Genomic DNA, 6,277 nt, shown 5'->3' on the forward strand with positions numbered 1-6,277 from the left:
ATAGATTATTATTTTTTCATTTTATTACCCAAAGCTTATTTTTCTACTGTGTTCTTATATATGCATGAAGTGAAAAAGGTATATGTAACAAAACTTCAAATGTGAGTATTTTATGGTAGCAACATACATGCAGTACCAGTTTGCATGACTTCCAAGTACAAGTAAAGAAAAGTCAGTAGCAGGTCAGGAATTTTTAATTTATATATTTATTTGAATGAAATTCATATTTTTGGTACCAAAACCACAAAAGTTATACAGATTTATGTGACACTATGTAATGGTAAGTTATACGTATACATTCTGTAATATTTACATCTGATTAAACACAGGGACTAAGGTAGAATGAAGAAAAGTACAGGGGATGAACTAATTGGGGTTATAAACCATATCTATATGGAAATATCACAAGGAAACTCTATGTGCAGCTACTATTATCACAAACAGGCAAAAATATCTGAGAATCTACCTAAGATGTAAGCACTTTGTAAATGTCACTCTGTACCCCCAGTACAACAATAATATAATAAAAATAGAGGCTTAGGGTCTTGTTTCTATTCTAATGCAACTGATTTCTCTCATTGTCTCCCTTCAATCACATTTCCATCCCTATAGTGAAAGTATGTGCCTTTGATTTGCTTATTTGCAAATCTGTTTGTTTTTAGTAGATGATTAACACATAATTGATATTATATGTAAGACCTTAAGTATGGGGTGCAGAATAAAGATAGTATCTCTCTGATAGGGACTGACAATGACAAAAACTTAGTTGTTTCTGGGCTGGGAAAATTAAGTGATGTTAGTTGCAACTAATAATATGCACATATATGTATATAATATATACATATATACAACACACATGTTTATGTTATTTCCTTATTTAGTTAGGATAATATATTTGTGACATCAAATATGGGGTTTAATAAAATCCTTTAATCATTTTTTTCTTTTTTTAATTATTCATTTATTCACATGTGCATACATTGCTTGGGTCATTTCTCCCCCCAGCCCCCCTCCCCCACCTTCTCCCACCTTCCCTCCTTGCTTCTAGGCAGAACCTGTTCTGCCCTTATCTCTAATTTTGTTGAAGAGAAAACATAAGCATAATAAGACAAAGCATTTTTGCTAGTTAAGGATAGCTATACAGAGAGATTCCTAGCACTGCTTACATGTACAAATGTGTTATATCACAAGTTGATTCATCTCTAACTGATCTTTATACAGGTTCCTGATCCCTTTCTTGTGTTGACTTCTGTTGCTTTAAGGTTTCTGTATTAGTTCCTCTGCAGTGGAGACATCAAACACTTTCATGTTTTGGGTTTACCAGCTATACCCATACCTCCCGTATGTGCTCTCCCCTTGTCATGTGATCCAAGTCCAACATTGCTGTATTTGCCCTAGATCTAAAGTCCACATATGAGGGAGAACATATGATTTTTGGTCTTCTGAGCCTAGCTGACCTCACTCAGAATGATGTTCTCCAGTTCCATCAACTTACTTGCAAATGCTAAGATTTCATTCTTCTTCATGGCTGAGTAAAATTCCATTGTGTATAAATACCACATTTTCTTGATCCATTCATCAGTAGTGGGGCATCTTGGTTGTTTCCATAACTTGGCTATTGTGAATAGTGCTTTTTGAAAGCACATGCATAGCTTCTTAAAATAGCCTACTGTAGAGAGGGAGTGCAGAAGTTGAAAAGGGTATTCTTCTGGTGGCAAATGATTTTATCTTTAATTGAAAAAAGTAAACTAATTAGATTGATTTAGACTTTCACTTTATGTCTTAATAAATAGTGTAACTCCAGTTTTATTACTTTTAGAAAACTTATACTACCTCTTTCAAAATTGAATAAACGTCCATCAATAGTTGGGATGCTTACCAACGAGTCTACTATTAGCTAATTGTTTAGATACCAAGCCATAAAGAAAAATTTTTACATATTGATTACATCATCTATAACACGTATTTTCAGGTCCAGATATCTGTCAAAAATCTGTCAGACATAAATTACACCTGACTTATTCTTTGAGTTCAAAAATGTGCATAAACAATGTAATTGCTCTTTAAGAAAATCACTTGACAAAAACCTGTGATTTACTATTACCAGTTCATCTATATTAAAATTTACCAGGCACCAGACAAGGTAAAGATGAGTCAAATCATGAGAGCCCACATTGTAATTTCTATAGTATCTCCAGTTCCTTTCTGCACCCTTGCAACAATAGACAGAATTATGGGTGCCAGCACAGTTGTGATCTCATTTCATGCTTACAGCTATCCAGTGAGGACCTATGACACATCAGACTTCCAGAGAAGACTCTAGCATTAACACAGTTTAAATCTATATGGGCCTAATTGTTATAGTAATCAGCTTCAGTGAATATTTCACATTGCAGGTAAAAATTTACTTATAATTTAGCTAAACAAACTTAAGTATGCTGAAAAACAGTAAGGGGTTTATCAAAAATACAAAGACATAAGTGTCAGAAAACATGATTTTTATTTTTCATAGGGTTTTTAATTGCTATATGCTTCAGATATTTTTAATGCTTCAACAAGACTATTGTCTCCTAGACATAGCTGTTATATTTCTATTCATTGATAGTAAATAGACAAAATAATATAGTTTTCAAAGATTCCAGTCAACTGTTTTTGACATACAGCAAAGAAAGATATATTCTAATTCTATACTTTATAGCATATTGTAGCTATTATGTTGTCAAAAATACTATATATATCTATATATATCTTAGTATATAATCCCTACTAATTCACAGTATAAAGTAATTTTGTTAATTTATTCACTTACCTAAATCTGTTGGGCACATGTAGCATTACAAATATCATATCAGTTATCTAGAGGTTACTGAAAAAAACTCCAAAAAATAAAACAAGGAAAGTTAAACACTAATGTGCATTCTAATATAAAACTAACAAAGCAAGCCATGGTTCTATATTCTGAGTTGCTTCTTTCAAATTTTCCTGCCTGGAAATTAGGCCTTCAGAGATTTAGAGATACAAAGTGTTGAGGAGTTAAGAGATGGTTATAAATTTACTTTAGAAACCATAGGAGCATTTGGCATGTATACAATCTATGTTTTGTATAATAATCCTTATCAGTTAAAAAAGAGTCAATGTTTATCATAGACATATTTTTTCTTTAAAAATCAATTACTGCTGGATTATGGGTCATGTGCTTAGTTTTTTCATGAACCTTAACAGTATTATTTCTTGTTTTCAATGTCACAATGTATACCTTAAAAATAGCATAATGAAAGAATAGGAATATAATGGAAGGGTGAACTCATTCAAAGTACACTGTACACATGTATGGAATTACCACAATGAAATCCCTTGTGGAAGAGCACATAACAGGAGATATGGGAATAGGTAGAACACCCAAAACATGAAAGTGTTTGATGTCCCCACTACAGAGGAACTAATACAGAAACCTTAAAGCGACAGAGGTTAACATGAGAAGGGGATCAGGAACCATTGTAAAGATCAGTGAGAGATGAATCAACTTGAGTTGTACACATTTGTACATGGAAGCAATGCTAGGAATCTTTCTGTATAGCTATCCTTAACTCAACTAGCGAAAACGCTTTGTCTTCCTTATTATGCTTATGTTTTCTCTTCAAACAAGATTAGAGATAAGGGCAGAACAGGTTCTGCCTAGAAGCAAGGAGGGGAAGGGGAGAAGGTGGGGGAGGGGAGCTTGGGGGAGAAATGACCCAAGCAATGTACGCACATGTTGTGCTGCTATTCTGTAAATGGTTTGGTTACATTTCAGAGTACTAATTTGAAACTATAGATACATTAATAATGCTACTACCCTTTTATTTCCACTTTAATTTTTTATTCATTTTTGAGTGCTCTTCAATATCTTTCAATAGTGTCCATAGTTTTCATTGAAGAGGTCAGATGTTTCACTTCCTGAATTAAATGTATTCTAGGTGTTTTATTTTTATAGTAACTGTGAATGGGATTTCATGATTTATTGATCAGGAAGTTCACTGACGTTGAAAAATAAGTAGCATTTTTCTATGTCTATTTTATATCCTAGAAATTTATTGATTACATTTGTCAGCTGTAATAGTCTTTTGATCAAATCTTTAAGATTTTATATATATATATATGTACAATTTGACTTTCTCTGTATTTAAATGTAGAATATTACTTTTTTCTTGATTAGTCTAGCCAAATGTCCATTGACTTTTGTTCTCTTAAGAAACACACTGTTTAATTGAACCTGGGTGGTTAATCTGATTAAAGATCACTATATTAATGTGTGAAATACTACTGTGAAACCCCTTTGAGCAATGAATATCCATTTAAAAAATGAAGGACAAGAATATAAAACAGATCTTGTTCCGGGTGAGTACTAGTGACAGAGGAGAGGATGAATGGAGAGGGTAAAAAGGATGAATATGATCAATGTAGTTTATATACCTGAATGATAAGAGAACAATGAAACCCACTGAAATTGTTTTAAAAGGGGGAGAAGAGGATGAAAGACAATGATGAAGAGGTGAATATAACAAAGGTACATTACAAGCACATATGGAAATGTCCCAATGAAACTCCACTGTATACTTAATATATGCTAATAAAAGTTCTCTTAAAAATTGAAAAAAAAAAGAAACACCTCTGTTTAATTGAACTCATATGGGTTTTTTTGTTTCTATTGTGTATCTAGTATGTGTCTTTTCTCTTCTACACTTTTTGTTCTTTAATAATGTATTTTATTTGTTACAGAAGTGGGATTTGAACTCAGTGGTTCACACTTGCTAGGCAAATGGTGTACCACTTTATCCATGATTCCAGTCATTTTGCTTTGAATATTTTTTGACTGTTGTTATTGTTTATTTGTTTTCAGATAGGGTCTGCACTAACTTTCCCTGGGCTGGTCTGTTACCACATACCTCCCTACTTCTATCTCCTGAGTAGCTGGGGAGACAGGTATACAGCACTATGCATGGCTTCCCTCTGTTAATTTTAAGTTCAGTTTGTTCTTGACTTTCTAGATTTCCTTAGGTCATTAATGGGGAAACATCTGTTTCTTGATACAAGTATTATTGTTACAATCTTCCCTCTTAGTTAGTCCTACTTATGTTGAACTTCATATGATTTGTGTCCATTTTCATTTGTTTCAAAAATTTTTAATTTCTCATTGAATAACTTTAATGAACCACTGTTTGTTCTTACATAGGGTAACTTTTCCCCTCCTTTTCTTATCTTTCTTTTTGGTGTTTTAGCATTGATATATTTTAGTATAACAGGATAAAAGTAGTGAGTTATTAAAAGAGAGAAAAAACAGTACCTCCAGCTAGAAGTGTAGGGGTGGGAGACAACTACCACCCTTTTCCTTTCAATTTCTGTCTTTAGCAAGCAAATGAATTTTATATAATCAATACATTGTAATTCTTGTAATCAATATATTGTTGTACTCAATACATTCAATACATTACTTATAATCAATACATCTTGTAATCTATACATCTTTTATTTGGGTTATTCAATGCATTTACATTCAAAGTTATTATTGAAATATAAAGACCTGTGATTGTCATTCCTTTCTGGATATATACATACATAGGATTATAGTACTATAAAGGTATATTACATTCCTATCACAAATCCTTCATTATCTTATGCTTCCTTGGTATGATATCAGGCACATTAGCACATAAATCTTTCAATTAAGATCATAAACAGAAAAGTGGGAATGAACCTATTTATTTTCCTCACTATGGTTTTCTCATAAATTAGTTATTAAGACCCACAATGAAAATCCTCTGATTCTCCAAATATAGATATGACACATGATAATCAATATTTAAAAATAATAGAAGAAAAATCAAAGATGGAGAACCACATAGAATGAGTGTTACTAATCACTGATGAAGAAAAAAAGAAATCTTTTGACTTGTCTTTTAATAATGTATTAAAGCCTATTAAAAAGGATTATGTATGTTTCATTACAATATTGACATATATATTGCACATCTTATTTTTATTCTCAGGGATTTTCATTACTGAAGAATTTTGCTTGATGTACATTCGATCTTAATATATGATCTCATAATAGACTAATATACATCTATTTCTGTATTTTTTCTAAATAGTTATCAATAAAGTCTGATAACAGATGAAATAACTTATCCAAAGTTGAATATGATTCCCCATTCAACTGCCTTCCATTGGAGGAGAATTTGTTAGAGAAAATAATCACCATAAGAGTTTTCAATTTCTCTGTTCTTCTATTTATTGTTCC

This window comes from Castor canadensis, chromosome 9 (assembly GCF_047511655.1).
Source record: "Castor canadensis chromosome 9, mCasCan1.hap1v2, whole genome shotgun sequence".
In the NCBI taxonomy this organism is placed as follows: Eukaryota; Metazoa; Chordata; class Mammalia; order Rodentia; family Castoridae; genus Castor; species Castor canadensis.